The sequence below is a fragment of the Copadichromis virginalis genome, linkage group LG5 (assembly GCF_057382275.1).
Source record: "Copadichromis virginalis isolate Kocher_CV1m ecotype Utaka linkage group LG5, C_Virginalis_male_GT1.1, whole genome shotgun sequence".
NCBI lineage: Eukaryota > Metazoa > Chordata > Actinopteri > Cichliformes > Cichlidae > Copadichromis > Copadichromis virginalis.
The window spans coordinates 16360204-16377411 of NC_140622.1; the positions used below are offsets into that span (position 1 = coordinate 16360204).

Consider the following 17208-nt stretch of genomic DNA (forward strand, 5'->3'; position numbering starts at 1 on the left):
ACTGAGTGTGAATTTGTGTTTTCCCGTCATTTACTTAATGCCGTTGCTGGTAGGGGGTAGGTAATCAGATAAATAAATTTCCACCTGATATAAAATGAAATATTTTGGGGTGGAAAATGATGCAATTATAACACAATCACAGTCTTCAAAAACAGTTTTTTTTAGTTAGTCACAGATGTTGATGAATCCGAGAGTTAAAAACCAGGTTGTGATTGTGGAGCGTTCACTGGCAGAGCCCAAGAGATCGTATATCGAATGCACTTGTCTATAAAGTGTTTTCTCTTTTATTGTGTGGTACTGCTGTTCATTACTTGCTTGTACCTTTTATGACTCACTGATAAAAGCATAATAACCTCCACCATGGGTGCATCAGTCAGAGCATCAACTCTAATAAAGTCATCCAGAGACCAAATAGATCCCAAGATACAAGCTATGGTAACGTCTTAGAGAGCAGAGCAAACTATCAAGTAAAGGGCATGTTTTTCTTTCTTTGCCTGTTAGAGTTAGAATACAGCATCAACCATCACAAAACTCTGGCTCTGGCATCAGTGTGCTGGTAATCCAATTTTTGAATTCGTTGCAGTTTGTCTGGCATCACTGACAACATTTATCTTGTTGGTATGTGTCTGAACTCTTTCACTCTTTAATACAAGTCCAACTCAGGTCAAGGGCAACAATGCTTTCATGCAGTGTATTCAAGTTTTTCTCACATCGGAAAAGCTTCCCAGAATGTACAGAAATTGCTAAATTGAAAAAACAGCTATAGCCTGCACACCTTACATAATCATCAACACAGACCTGATTCTTAACACAATTATACTTTATTGCTTCTTAACAGAAATATTGTATCGGGAGCCTTTATCCTTGCTGGTGTTGGTGCAATACAAAGTGTAATATGATTAGTGCTGTAGTGCCAAGAGGGCTTATTGCTCCCTTCACAACTTCTCAAATGCACTGACAAGTCATCAATGACTCAGCCCCATGAGAGTGACGGAGAAGGGTTAGTGTGAATTAGCTCCCCAGTGCTGACCCGCGGTGACGCAGCAAAAAAAGAAAAATAAAGATGAAATAACATTAGCTCCACTCTTCTCATACAAGCCAGGGTCACTTCAGGCCATTTGATCAAAACTAACCCATGACCCATGGCATAGATAACCTGCTTAATCCTCTATGACTGAATTAGCAGTAGGGGATGCATGGCTAAAGTTACAAACTAAGAGTTCAGCTTATTTTACATGGTTGATGACGGTTGAGGTTATTTAGAAGGCCAAAGTTTTCATTTGATATTACTTTCAAAGAAGTGATCATATTTTCTATTGTAGCTGGTTAAAGAGGATGCACTGGGTCCAGTGTGTCTGAAAACAGACTGATGTATTAAAAAAACGAAATCATAAAAAAAGCAGAAGTGAAGCTCGGATGATACATGAGCCTAGCTAACATCTCAGTTCATTTTTACTGATCACAGATATAAAGTTGTCTGTCTATTTGACAACGATTAGTTAGGAGCAACATGTAATGTAAACATGATTAGGGCAAATTAGATGTATTGAGAAATAAATAAATATATACTGGTTATCATTAGAACATTAGCTATCTATTGACAGTGGCGCCTGAAGGGATAGGATATATATAAGGCAGCAAGTAAACAGTGAGTTCTTGCTGGAAAAACAGTTAAGTGTCCAGGCAAGGAACTGAGCAACTGCAATTGTATTGAATTGGACTATTGTAAACATGGCAGGTCTTGTAGGGTGTTTCCTGTGTGGAGTAATTATTCCCAGCTGCAGCTGCAGACCTGTCAGAAGGCCCATGCTGCCGCCTGTCCATCACTGAAAGTGCCTACAGTGGGTATAAGAGTAGTGGGAACATGGAGGAATTAAAGAGTGGTGGTCTGGTCTGATGAATAATGTTTACCTGAAATGATGTTGTTAGCTGTGTGTATTCTCTAACCTCATGACGAGATGCCAACAGGATGCACTGTGGGAAGAAGGTATGCAAGCTATGCAGAGAGACCTTGGGTTTTAGCATTCATGTGGCTGTTACTCTGACAGATATAAGCCATTTAGTCGCTGTTGCAAACTACAAACTCCACTTTATATTAACTGGCTCTTTCTAAAGTTTTATGCACAGTGCCACACAGCCACCATTGTTAAACAATGGTTTGCGGCACGTGACAGAGTTCAAGGTGATGACTCCAATTGAGGAACTGAAGGATGGGCTAGAAAAACAAGTCTGAACCATTAATGCTTCCAGGACTTAAATGATCTGCTGCTAACATCTTGTTAGTCTTCCTCAATACTCAGAACAGATGCATAAGGGCTGCTAAATGCAACTATTTACATTAGACTCTACAGCCACAGCTCTGTGAGGTTATACCTAGGTGCAGCAGTGCTTCAACCTAAATACTAACATCAGCATGCCAACATACTGATAATGGTTGGGATAATCACACTGGGAAATTGCCCTTTCTCGTATGCAGTGCACACATAAGGAGAGTGTCTGCTGCAGACATTGTCTAAGAGGAAAAGTTTCATTAGGTTTAAGCATGGGTAGAGCACACAGAAGTATGACACAGAAAGACCACTCCCTGTTACATGGCCTCAGTTGGACATTGCGCAAACCTTTTTCCAATCAACTGAGGTACAGTGGGGCAAAAAAGTATTTAGTCAGCCACTGATTGTGCAAGTTCCCCCACCTAAAATGATGACAGAGGTCAGTAATTTGCACCAGAGGTACACTTCAACTGTGAGAGACAGAATGTGAAAAAAAAATCCATGAATCCACATGGTAGGATTTGTAAAGAATTTATTCGTAAATCAGGGTGGAAAATAAGTATTTGGTCAATAACAAAAATACAACTCAATACTTTGTAACATAACCTTTGTTGGCAATAACAGAGGTCAAACGTTTACTATAGGTCTTTACCAGGTTTGCACACACAGTAGCTGGTATTTTGGCCCATTCCTCCATGCAGATCTTCTCGAGAGCAGTGATGTTTTGGGGCTGTCGCCGAGCAACACGGACTTTCAACTCCCGCCACAGATTTTCTATGGGGTTGAGGTCTGGAGACTGGCTAGGCCACTCCAGGACTTTCAAATGCTTCTTACGGAGCCACTCCTTTGTTGCCCGGGCGGTGTGTTTTGGATCATTGTCATGTTGGAAGACCCAGCCTCGTTTCATCTTCAAAGTTCTCACTGATGGAAGGAGGTTTTGGCTCAAAATCTCACGATACATGGCCCCATTCATTCTGTCCTTAACACGGATCAGTCGTCCTGTCCCCTTGGCAGAAAAACAGCCCCATAGCATGATGTTTCCACCCCCATGCTTCACAGTAGGTATGGTGTTCTTGGGATGCAACTCAGTATTCTTCTTCCTCCAAACACGACGAGTTGAGTTTATACCAAAAAGTTCTACTTTGGTTTCATCTGACCACATGACATTCTCCCAATCCTCTGCTGTATCATCCATGTGCTCTCTGGCAAACTTCAGACGGGCCTGGACATGCACTGGCTTCAGCAGCGGAACACGTCTGGCACTGCGGGATTTGATTCCCTGCCGTTGTAGTGTGTTACTGATGGTGACCTTTGTTACTTTGGTCCCAGCTCTCTGCAGGTCATTCACCAGGTCCCCCCGTGTGGTTCTGGGATCTTTGCTCACCGTTCTCATGATCATTTTGACCCCACGGGATGAGATCTTGCGTGGAGCCCCAGATCGAGGGAGATTATCAGTGGTCTTGTATGTCTTCCATTTTCTGATGATTGCTCCCACAGTTGATTTTTTCACACCAAGCTGCTTGCCTATTGTAGATTCACTCTTCCCAGTCTGGTGCAGGTCTACAATACTTTTCCTGGTGTCCTTCGAAAGCTCTTTGGTCTTGGCCATGGCGGAGTTTGGAGTCTGACTGTTTGAGGCTGTGGACAGGTGTCTTTTATACAGATGATGAGTTCAAACAGGTGCCATTCATACAGGTAACGAGTGGGGGACAGAAAAGCTTCTTACAGAAGACGTTACAGGTCTGTGAGAGCCAGAGATTTTCCTTGTTTGAGGTGACCAAATACTTATTTTCCACCCTGATTTACGAATAAATTCTTTACAAATCCTACCATGTGAATTCATGGATTTTTTTTTCACATTCTGTCTCTCACAGTTGAAGTGTACCTCTGGTGCAAATTACTGACCTCTGTCATCATTTTAAGTGGGGGAACTTGCACAATCGGTGGCTGACTAAATACTTTTTTGCCCCACTGTAAATGTCTATAAAATTTCAGGGCTGCAGTGCGCACGTGAAGATGGATGACGACAATGCAAAAATTTGATTTAGATGGTATAATAGTAATTATGTTTACTGCATTTAGCACATTTAGATAGTACAGTGGTGCACCAAGAGACAGACAAACATTGCCAGACAGAGAGAAAATCTCTTGTGCAAATATATCATGCAGTCTGCAGAAATGTATAAATACAACAAACTGATGACCAAATAGTAACTTGTCATCTTTTTAAAGACAACTCGATGATCTGTTTTTGCATTCTGCCTTTTGAAAGATGTCGTCAGCTGGAAAAGTAAAGAAATTGTGCTTGTACGTGACTGCAGGAAAAAATGAGAGAAAACAATGACTTGTTGAATATGAATCTGACATCAGTTGTGTCAGATTAAAGGAAATTGCCCTGATATGCAGATTTGTTAATACACTCCATTAAGTATACGTGTGTGTCTCAAGAGCTTCTGCCGCATCTTTGTTCGTTCGTTTTTTTATTTTGAGAGCTGGCTTCTGAACCTGGCAGTTTCGGTGCCTGTCTATTTATCTGCACTATTCTCCCTTTCCTGCTTTCCTGTTTTTCTTCTCACTCAGTGATATCCTTTATGAGTCACCTGCAGGTCTCTGCTGCAGAGGACTCCAATAATTACTCCAGAACAACTGGCCTGGCAGGTTTATTTATATTTCAAAGACTGGGTGTATTAAAGCGCCTTAAAAAATTCAAGGAAGGAAAGAAATGTCACAACAGACCAAAAGAATGCGTAGATAATGTAGCATAAAAAGAATGAATAAAGAATCAAAGCAAAAGGTGAAAATAATAAAAAAGAGCAGTGAACACAACAGGTGTAAGGCTGGATTTCATTACATTTCGTTCATTTTGGTCCAAATACATTGCTCACGTAAACTGCAACATACCATCTATTCAGTATGCAAGCAGCATTGACTACAGTGATTAGACTACATAAACAATCACATGTTATAAAGAAGCACTTAATAAAGTTTTATTAATCTTGTCTTTTACCAAACAGAATTTATTACACTCTGCCTCCATCTCCTGCGTCTACTCAAAACAACATCTGTGGAGGACGGGGGGTTTGATTTCTCCTAACCAATCACTTGAGCCCGGCCTATCAACCCTGAATTAATGTTATTCTAAGTACACACTGAGGCATAACCGTCTCAGCACACAGGTTTTGCAAGGGTTTAAAGAGTGGAGTGGAACGAAGTAAAACAGTTCCGCTTGTTCCTTCATTTCCTTCATGTCAATAGACACGCCTCAGGGGTGTCCAAAACACGCAAGCAATTATTACTGTAGCGCATCACAGATTGAGAACTCTTAACAACAACTTGACAACAGTATTAACCCCACCCATTGTGCTGATTGGCTAATTGTTGTACTGCCGCAATCCTGGTTGGAAAGATCGTTTTTTTAATCGACAACTGCTTTTCGTGCGAACGAGCTAGATGAGTCGATCAGTCACCTCGTTGGATAAGACCGTTTCAAATCCAGATAATTATCAACCTGACCATTTCCAGCTCTCATTAGGAAAAACACTCTGGTTTGAGTTTGGAAATGAGACCCTAAATCACTCTCAAGAGCTGCATAAACTAATCAGAAAAACCTCTTTAGGTATAAAAGTCATGTCTTGTGTAACAGAAACAGCAGCAGAGTGCAGCTCAATTAGCATTATGTCAGGCAATTAGTGAGGAAAACCAGGCGTTCTCCATATTCTTCTGCCGCTTGGCTCCTTGAATCTTTTCAGCGTCATTAATTTGTGCCACACTGTGTTAGTTAATTTACAAATGGTGGCAAAAAGTCAGCCCACTGTAACAATGCAATTATCCATCATGGATTCCATGCACTTTAATTTGCTGCCAAACAATCTTAGATATGTTTTTATAACCAACTTCCTTGCCACAAGCCAGTGATGATCCATTTACAGGCCATTTGATACCATCAGCTCTTCTAGACATTAATTAATAGGTACACTTTCCTAAGGTATTAAACAGAATCTCGTTTTCATTTTTGGGCAGTAATAGGAACCTCGGTGTACAGCTAGAAACTCCTCTCTACTACTGTACATCAACTACATCCACAGAAAAGACAGGCAATCCCAGTTCAAAGAAAGAGATCACCCAGTTTCTTTCACAGATGAAACCATGCAGGTAAAGCAGATACTGATGCAGCTATCTGGTGCTAAGAGACGGGTTATTTCTGAAGTTACAGGAGAGCAGCAGAAGAGTGATAGAGAGTTAAAAAAGCATGTTACCAATCACTGGAGGGTGTTAAGATCAAGCCCCGATTAATGTGATCAAAGACCAAATGTTTTTTGTAGTCTGTGTGCGTGTGCTTTTTTTGCGAGAGTTAGATACATGCTTCATGTTACAGCCCTAGCAGGGCCTCCTCCTGAAGGTGCCTGTGTGGGCGTGTCACACTACCTCTTCTGCCTGAGGTGCCACCTTTCCCTTTTGTGCAGCTGATTCTCGTCAGTAATGAAGGAGATTTAAGCCCAGGGAAAGGTGAACTCTGGGCCAGAGTGCCATTTTGTGTGGGCCCAGCTAGTGAGCTGAGTGTCTTGTGGTGTTTCCAGTTAGTGAGCTGTGTATTGTGGCTTCCAGCTAGTGAGCTGCGCTTTCCTTTTGACTTTTTGCCTTACTGACCGACGCCTGAGTTTTTGTTTGTTTCTTTTATGGTGATAACGGCTTGTCCGTCTCTTTTAGTTGAATTACTTCAATAAAACTGTTTTATTTAACTGTTTTGCCTCCCTGACTCCTTTTTCTGACCCGGTCACTTTTGTTACTTCCCCCTCCCCGCCTAGACCCCTCAGGGGAACGTAACACTTCATGTGGGTGGACAATAAACTGGACTGGTCATGCAACACAGAGCACCGGTATAAAAAAGCCCAAAGCCGACTGTACTTCCTCAGGAGGCTGAGGTCTTTTAACATCTGCAGGAAGCTCCTGAGGATGTTTTACCAGTCGGTGGTTGCTGGAGTACTTTTCTATGCTGTGGTGTGCTGGGGGAGCAGCACAGCAAAGAAGGACTCATCCAGGCTGGAGAAACTGATCAGGAAGGCTAGCTCTGTGGTCGGCATGAAGCTGGACACTCTGGTGACAGTGGCAGAGAAAAGGACATTAAAGAAACTGCTGGACATTATGAACAATGCTGGGCATCCTCTGCACACGGCCATAAACAATCAGAAGAGTCTGTTCAGTGACAGGTTGCTTCTCCCCAAGACAAGAACTAACAGACTTAAAAACTCCTTTGTCCCACACGCCATCAGACTGTTTAACTCCTCTCTGGAGGGGAGAGGGAGAGGAAACAGGAGGACAAAGGAGGGGGGAACAACTAAGCTGTAGTGCCTCTTCACCTCACTGTACAATACCTTGTGCAATACTTTTTGTAAATAGTCAACAGTGCAATAGACTCAATACTTGAAATGTGCAATTCACTTGTGTTTTTATTTTTTATTCCTATTTATTCTATTTATCCCCTTTGTATATTTTATTTATATTTGTCTCTGTATTTATATATGTGTGTGTGTGTGTGTGTGTGTGTGTGTGTGTGTGTGTGTGTGTGTGTGTGTATATATATATATATATACATATATATATATATATATATATATATATATATATATATATATAACAATTCTGTAACTGTAACTTCGGTCATTGCTGTGCTTTTTGGAAGTCGAATTTCCCAGAGGAACCCACCCGAGGGATTAATAAAGTTCTATCTTATCTTATCTTATGTTTCTGTAAGCATGTTTGAAATATGTGACATCGTACCCTTATCGATTCACAGCACCTTACTCTTGTTACAAAGTGAGTGTAACTGTAAAACACATTCATGGTTAGCCACCCGCATTGCACAACCAACAGAGACAATATTAAACATCCATTCTCTACACGTTGTATGTACTTGAGTGTGTCTTTGTATGTGTAAGTGACAGGGAGAGATGATTACTCAGGCATCGTGAGTAGATTTAACAAGTAAATTGAACACAGAGGTGGGCCGCCTCTCTGCTTGTTCTTTTGTTCTCTAATTGAATTTTTCACTGTGTGACAGTGTCACTGTCCACAGTGAAGTGAGTTTTACATTGGGTCGATCGTGGCTCAAGAGTTGGGAGTTCGTCTTGTAATCGGAAGGTTGGCGGTTCGAGACCCGGCTCAGACAGCCTCGGTCGTTGTGTCCTTGGGTAAGACATTTCACCCGTTACCTACTGGTGGTGGTCAGAGGGCCTGGTGGCGCCAGTGTCCGGCAGCCTCGCCTCTGTCAGTGCGCCCCAGGGCAGCTGTGGCTACAATGTAGCTTGCCATCACCAGTGTGTGAATGAGTGAATGACTGAATGTAGTGTAAAGCGCTTTGGGGTCCTTAGGGACTAAGTAAAGCGCTATACAAATACAGGCCGTTTACCATTTACATTGCTATGAACAGAGAGGGTGCCGATCAAGAAAGAAGCTACCGCTCTAAAATTAACATCTCTAGGCTAGACTGAAATTTGCACCTCCACACATTCACAAGAAACCAACTAATTTAAACAAACTGTCAAGAAGAGTAGTCAAGTATCCAGCTAGAATTGTGCAGGAAGCTTATTGACCAAAACCCAAAAGCCCCAAAGGTTGGGGTGGAATTGTAAAGGAGTATCTGTATACTAAAAATAAAATATATTCAAACTTATACACTAAAATCATCCAACAATCATGCCACTCTGGAAAAGAAGATATAAAAGAAATTACTGAACAACCCAAATTATCATGCCTATAATGAGAGTATGTAGACTTCTGTCCACAACTGTACTGTTGTCTTAAAAAAGTTTCTTTATAATATAATAAGTTTAATTTCTAACATAAATTTTAGAAACATTGATTTGCTTTATGTTCATGAGTAATATCTGAAGAACATTACTCGTACATATACATAAAATATACATAAAATATACCAGTTTTGTTCCTATCACAAAAATATAACTTAGATCCTAACAAACAGCTCAAAGTGGGTAAGGTGTGGCTTTTTATTGGGGAACTGCTTTATATAAGAATTTTAAGACCAATACTGATATCGATGTTTGGTGATGTAAAAATATAATATCGTGGCTGACATTTTTTATCCTTTAGATACACAAAAAGATTTCTCTAGCATTGCTTGAGTGTAGTTATTACTTACTAGTTTTTACTAAGATTATATGACAAGCTGGTTGTTGTTTTGTGGCATTACAAACACATGTTGCAACAGGGAGGTCCCAGAGAGCCCTCTGGTGGACAAACTGTAAGAACAACAAACCTCAGTGCATAGTTGAAGGGTGTTTCTTGTCTTTAATATACTTTTTAAATTTCATTTATAAGCAACTATAAATATAGATATATTAGCAAATCGCTAATATTGGTTATATTACCAGTATATCTATATATATATATATATCTATATATATATATATATATCTATATATATATCTATATATATATCTATATATATATATATATATATATATATATATATATATATATATATATATATATATATATATATATATATATATATATATATATATATATATATATATATATATATATATATATATATATATATATACACACACACATATATATATATATATATATATATATATATATATATATATATATATATATATATTTTATATATATATATATATATTTATATTAATGGAATTAAGCTACAATTAACAGAACTAGTGTGACGCGACTGCTGAGCTGCTCATGAAAACATTCTTCAGAGTCAAAAATCTGATCTGAATTTAAAGACAGAGCTTGCTTTGTGCATTCTAAACAAAATTATCAACCACAGCATAAGCAAATTTCCTGACCTCTTGTACTGTACTTACTAATCTTGTATTTCCGAATCTAAAAATAAGACAAGGAGATGTGTGTCTACAATGCAACAGGAAACCTTTCTTTACCCCAGGTTCACAGCTCTGTTTGCCCCAAACACTGTAGCTAAGCAGCTGAAAGGCTGACCTCCTCTCACTAAGACACATCTTTTGACTCTGGCCATTTTCTCACCATTATGTTAAGCAATGGGCCTTTGCCTGCCAGAGACAGGAGACTAGTTGCTGAGGCTATCATTCATAGCACAGAGGAGGAAAGGATTAAGGCCATTGAGAAAGAGCAGGAGAGAGAAGGGTCTGCATCTTAATGCAGGCCTGAGTGTGGAACAGCCTTGTTATTAGGTGGCTCTCTGGAAAAAGAGCAGCGGCTGGGTGGGTGGGTGGCTGCTTGTGAAAATAACAACATTTGCTATCTAAAATCCAGTAGTTAGCACTTTTTCAAAGATCTTACCTCTTAAAATCTAATTATATTTTCAATGAAAAGGTAACTTTACCATTACATTTTGAATGCTTAACTATTTTGTCTTTAATAACGTCAAATGATTTCTTTTCCCTCGTGATTTTTCCTTCTCGAGGTGTGTAACGCTAACGCATTACAATCTAAAAATAGTTCACCACTGACACTTGTAATAGATGACTGTCTTTAAGAAATATCTCTCTTCTCCATTTGGCTGAGGGATACAGCAAATTATTTCATACAGCTAGAACAGAAATATTATTACAACACAGATCAAAAGACTTAGAATCACACTCAGTGACCAGCTACAGTCACCAGATCACCTTAAAGAAAACCGACTGTCTCTCAGTCATGTTGATCATCACATGGAAAAAAGGGAAATAATTCCTATTGAACACAGGAATTATTAATACAAAGACCTAAAACAACTTTATACATTTCTCATGGTTTGTGGATTCCTGTAGAAAGAAAAATAAACATCATGTTTGCTATGCTTCGCTGTAAAAAGTGTTCTAATTCATGCTAAAATCTTTGACTACTGATCGCACAAAACAGATTTTTTTTTCATACAGTTAATGGGCCTTTCCTGGCATCACACCAGCAATAGTAGCTCATCATGTTGTGTGCAGAATTACAACAGCCTGAGCGGTGTAGCTCCCCCTGGCCAGCCTGAACTTGTGCCAACCCCACTATCCCACCGCAGCCTGGCTAGCATGGATATTAGCTCCAGTGCAGGTGGAAAAGGGGCTTTGGCACTCATTCCTCAGCCTGGTGCCTCTGGAGAAGTGAGACGTAAGGTTTAATTAGAGTAGATAGCACGGCATTTTGGACAAGTAGGGGAGGCTTTAATTGATGTCAGAAGTATCTTACTTTGTGCGGTGTTGTGATTTCACTGGGGAAAAAGGGAGGCAGTAAAACCAAGTCTTTGGTTTAAATTAGAGAGAGTATGTTTGTAACAGCTGAAATCTAAATGTCTAGCAGATAAGAGTTTTTAAAAAAAGTACAGAAAACAAGAAAATGTAGCCCTGACACCGACATGATAATTGTCTAAAATTACACACAGTTTTGGTTTCTTGAATGCTGTGTTCTGTAATCAGCAGACAATGACAATTTGAATAGCAAACAAAACTTCCATGATCTTTTCTGCGTATCACCGCAGTTTTCTAAACAAATCAGGCCTAACTAATAGAGACTTTGAGCCTTTGTTAAGCATAATCCGGTTTTCTGACAGCACTCTTGCTAAAAAAAAACACATCTCAAGTAAATTATAAAAAGAAAGTTGCTTGTCATCTAACATCTCACAGGCATCTTTTGTGTGATAATAACAGACCGGCAATAAGCATAAAGGTTTGTTTGGGATTTTCAGCATGTGCATTAATCAGTTTTGACTACAGCTACGACATACCAACTGCTACGGAAAGTAAACAAGGAAATAATGTGTGCGTGTGTGTGTTACCGCCCCAACACTAACGCACTCTTAATCCAAAACAGCCCGAAACAATGTTGCAAATAGATGCAGAGCTGTGATCTATTTCTAAAAAGGTTTATTGGGAACAAGTAGAAAAAGGAACACCAAGATATAAGAGATTCGGTTTCCTCTGAGGACCCTTTTTCCAACTGGGAGGAATGACGACATCTTATCTCTCCAGTGAGGCCATTTAAATATAGACTCCCGCTGCTTTAGCTGTTCCTACAGCGTGAGAGTCTGTTGATTTGCGAACCAGACTTCCTTTTACGTTGCCATCCTTGAACTTCAGCAGCAGTGACATCAGCTTTATGTCCTGAACTCTTCCTCTAGGAAGTCAACATAATAATTCATATTTACTGCGCTAACATTAAAACTTCCATTTTAATATTAATCATCCCCGAGCCCACACGTTCAACAAGTCACAGGTCCCTCACGGCTCTCTGCAGAAACCCAAGAAGGAAAAGATTTTTTTGCCATCGTCACTCCATTGATGCAATATGGTGTAATCTGGCCCCCCTGACCGAGCAGATATTTAATACAGGACTGTTCTATACATAATAAATGGCCCTAAGCCATACACCGCTGCATCCTTCTAAAGCAAAGCTAGAAACGGCCTGCCCTTGAAATACCACCAGGGTGTGGAAATCCTATTCTGGTGCCCACTGTTTCCATCCATACAATATGTGACATTAATTATCTTGTTTTTGAGGTCAAAAGGTTCTCGCAAAGATAAACCCCCCCAACGACTCCAGAATAAGTGCAGGGTTATCAATAAATGACATGAAAAAAGGCGCTTTGACGCATGTTAAAGCACATGTGAGGTAAGTGGATAATGAAACAACATGGCTGAGGGCTGGTATGCTTCTCTCTGTGCATGTGTGCATGTGTGATGGAGACAAGCGAGGGGGGTGGGCAGAGTGCTGCTGAGAGTGATGAGATGCGATGAGACACAGTTTGAGTGAGTGCATACTAGTGGGGGTCGTGATGGTGGTGGGGATAGTGTGTGTGTGTGTGTGTGTGTGTGTGTGTGTGTGTGTGTGTGTGAGAAAGTGGATGAGAATGAGCGAGAGAACAAGAGAGGGAAGATAGACATAAATGGCTATGAGTTAGCATGGCCTACTATTTTTTTTTTATTACAGTTGAAGCAAATTGAGGCCACTAACGCAGCAGTTAGGCTGCTTTTCAGGTCACTCAAAAAGCTGTACTAAAAGGGTAGCTAGACCTAAATCCACTGTTAATTTGATGGAATAAAAGACACCGCAACCTAGTAAAGGATCAAAGCATGCTGCCGCACAACGTGTCGCTACAAGTTGTCTCATGTCGTCGTGTTACGCGTGCAGGACAGCCACACCGGAGTTAATTTGATTGAATTAAAAATCTTGATTACTGGCTGAGCACAGCTGGCTCTGAATCAGTTGACAGTGTTGCTCCTTTTTTAAGGTGCCAAATAGAGACTGCCATACTCTTCTTACTGTTTATGCCACTCAGGTTGCAGGTTGCCAAAGTCTTTAGTCAACATTGCGGATTCCTTTTGCTGAAAACATCGTCCCTATCCTCAGTATGATGAGCTGGCTCTACTCAGCAATGCTGTGGGAAAAGGGACTGTTCAGCTCAGTCGGATAGGTGATTCATTTGAGTTTGTGGAGTAATTGACCTTGTAAATATGGAACTTGGGAGTCTGTGCTAAATCATTATCTCTGAATTAGCCGTTCTTCATTTTTTAGCACTTGAAACAGTACAAGCATTTACATAAAAACTAATATTTCATGAAATGTATGGCTCCCAGTAGTCATGGAGCAGGTGGCTGTCACCAACACACACAAAACTTGATAAATGAACATCAAGATTAAGGGACAGTCGGGCGTTTCAGGTTCTGTAGAAGCTGGTGGAGAAAAGGTTCATGATTTTGATAGGCAATGTGTGACAAAAAACTTGTGAATACATTAGATTTCCAGCAAGGCTCTTATTATAAGTATGACCCAATTATAGCATGAATATGATTATTTTTAAAGGAGAAACCATAATCAAGCTTTTAACTGCTTGTAAGAAGGAACTGTTAAAAATGAATTCTCAGACTTTACAACTATCTCAGTTGTATGCTATATTTCTATTCATTTCCATACACAAAATGTGAACAAATCCTGCAGATTATTACAACATAGTTAACCACTCGTCAAATGTCAGAGTCCAAACCCCCAATAAGCACTTCTGTGCCTGTCCAAAAAAATGACACTGAGAAAGCTGTGGAGGAGGAACTGCATCAATCATTTCAGGCACACATCAAAACATCCCACAGCCCCATGTTGTTTTATTTAACCACACAGAAACCAGCAAGCCCCCAAATCATATGAGGGCGCCTGTGAATTTTCAAGAAATAGCCTTTAGCCTGTTATGTCTTCTAAACCCGCAAAGGCGCAGTGTAAATACTGGCTCCAAAAAAAGGAAAAAACCAAAAAACAGCGTTTTGAATCAGCATGAGTCACCTTCCCACCCACTTTGGACGAAATGTTCACTCCTGTCTAACAGATTTGACTTAACATGTAAAACACAGAGAAATTCAGTGGGCGATACGTGGGCTCCTAGACACAAACAACAACAAGTAAATCAACAGTTTTAGTCTCTGTGGAGCCGTTTTGGGTTTTTAAAAAAATTATTATTTTTTTTTTTTACCTTCGGGTGAGAGCGCTTCTGGGAAATTGGAGAAGACGACTTGGAGAATGTATCCGTGTTTAGTCCGTAACTTCCCGTGCAGGGCATCTGTTTTTCAAGACGTGCTGACGGCGAGGAAGAGGAGGATGGATGAAGGAGATCACACTTGCGAGCGCCGCTGTGGTAACTAGCAGTGACAGGCGCTTTCCGCTGAAACCCGGCGTGCCGTCCTTTGACGCCTTATTTGTCCGGTGAGTTTGTGTGCCTCTCGCGGGGGTAAAAGCGGGAACGCCGGTCCACCGTGGTCTCCATAACCGAGCTCTGTGTTCACTCTATATTTCTAAGCTTAAAGACGACAGACAGGCACATGAACAAAGAGACACACAGGCAGGTGAGAAGAAGGAGAGGAGGACTGCCTCTGTCTGTCAGGCAAGCGAGGAGAGAGACTGAGACGCTGCTGCAACCAACCAACAAACTCTAAAGAGAGAGAGGGGGGGGGGGGGGGGGAGGGAGAGAGGCATAAGTGAGCTATTGACTTCTCAGTTAGCAAAAGGCTTTAATCTGGAGTTGTGTAATCCATCACCATGAAAACCATCTGCAAAGATGACTCTTAACTAACTACCATAATGGACTTATTGAGCGTTATATCCAAATCACGAGTCTAGCTAAAAACACTGGATTCGACATTTTTCACAGTTAAAATCATCTGCAAAAAAAAAAAAATAAAAAAATTCAGCTTTCGGCTTTATCTGTAAACTCCAGCTGGGATAAAAAGGTAATCATGATAGGAAAATGTAAACTCTATCATGGATTTGAGGAAATTGTGGCTATTTACTGTTCATCAATAGTATGTGTGAGTGTTTTGAATTATTAATATCACAATGAGCTAACAATAAAAATGCAGATTTTCAGAATCATCCAGCAACTACTGTAAACTGAAATATCCCCCAATTTAAATGTGACAAAACCGCTCACAGACAGATTTAAGCAGTTTGTGGTTTCAAACCATAAATAGATACCAGTGGCCCCCAACAACAACAACAAAAACATTCAAAAATGCACGTTAGAAACCTGTCGTCTCTTATATGATAATGCAAAAGCTTTTTCAGTTGAGCTTTCCTCTGACAAAAGAGAATCAACATATTTACTGAGTCCCTTTCTGCGAGATAGATGTTCCACATTTAGGGAGATAGGGAACCATAATGAACAGAAAATAACACTGGACCTGCCCATCTGTTTTTATCAGGCCTCTCTTGCACAGGGAAAGTAATTAATTTTGTCGCCCTCTGTATGAAGTCTGTATGTTATGCAAAAAGAGTAGAGGCTGAAATGAAAGTGAGCAAAAGACACAGATATGAAATGATTCAGTACCATGGACAGCTCACGGTCTGCAGCCTAACTAGGCCAAACGCTGCTCTTGTTCTTGCTGTCGCCTTTGTAATTATGTCAGTTAATCTAAATTCAGCTCGGAACAGACTTATATTAAGATTAGAGCCATTGTACTAAAAAATTATGATGTTCACAAACTGAGGCACAAACTCTTAGTGTACTGACTAAGAAAGACAGGGAGGCACAGCAAGTGTGGCGAGACATCAGTGAAGATTTAGTCAAGCTAATGCACCGAGAGCACTACATGTTTATGGCTTTATTGTAGGCCTGTTTCCACTTGTCACGTTTGATTGCTTTTGTCCCCCAGGAGGTTAAAGCTGTGGAAAAATACAAGTGTTTGTTAAAAGGTTGACTTTTTACCTTTTACACACACAAGATCACTTTCTCTCTCTCTGTCTCGCTCACACACATGCGCTCACACAGGTAGATTAGCCCCAATTATAATTAGCTCATTAGTTTTCTCATTAGCAATACGATTACAAACTAGCACTTGACTTCTATTTTAGTCGCACTTTTTTAAAAACATTTTTGCCAAAGTTGATGATTTTAGTTTTCTTGTATTTGAAGTACAAAAATCAATGCGTTAAACTGATAGAAGAACACTGGGGTGATAGAGAACGCGGTTCTATTCCAACTCATCAGTCTCTCTCAGAGCATTTCTACACACTACGGAAAGCAATTTTCTCCAAAACAGGACAGTGTTGTTGCTTATTGATCACTTTTCCATTAGAGATCCCTACACTTTCTTCTGAGCAAAATTTTTGAACTGAACTGGTAATGAGGTGAAGCCTCAGCCACTGTTCACTTGACACCTTTCTCCTGGAGCAAGAACACAGTCTATACACCAGGGTACACAAATGATTGGCTCTGTGTCTTGGCATTTCTGCTGCCTTATACAATGAAGCTAAAGGGAGGCTTTCTGATGGTAAAACTCTCAAGATCCAGACCTTTTCTTGCAACACATGGCAGGCATTTCTACATGTGTTCTTGTCATATCTGCTGCAACACGAAGCCTGCATAATCCTGGCTCACATGCATTAATATTAAAGCAACTCCCTTCTGCTGCCTTTCTCTCTAAGCGTGTACTTCAGCAGCATCTGTGCTGTGAGAAGGCAATGT

General features: G+C 40.3%; 1 protein-coding gene across 3 annotated transcripts in view; it reads right to left on the reverse strand.

Moving 5' to 3' along the window:
* The window catches only part of dlgap4b (discs, large (Drosophila) homolog-associated protein 4b), a 146184-nt gene extending 131054 nt beyond the window's left edge, over nucleotides 1–15130 (reverse strand). For all 3 annotated transcript variants that reach the window (XM_085456212.1, XM_085456214.1, XM_085456213.1), the window contains exon 1: nucleotides 14722–15130. The gene's annotated coding sequence lies outside the window, so the exon portion shown is untranslated. The remainder of the gene's footprint in view (nucleotides 1–14721) is intronic.
* Between the last annotated feature and the right edge of the window lie 2078 nt (nucleotides 15131–17208).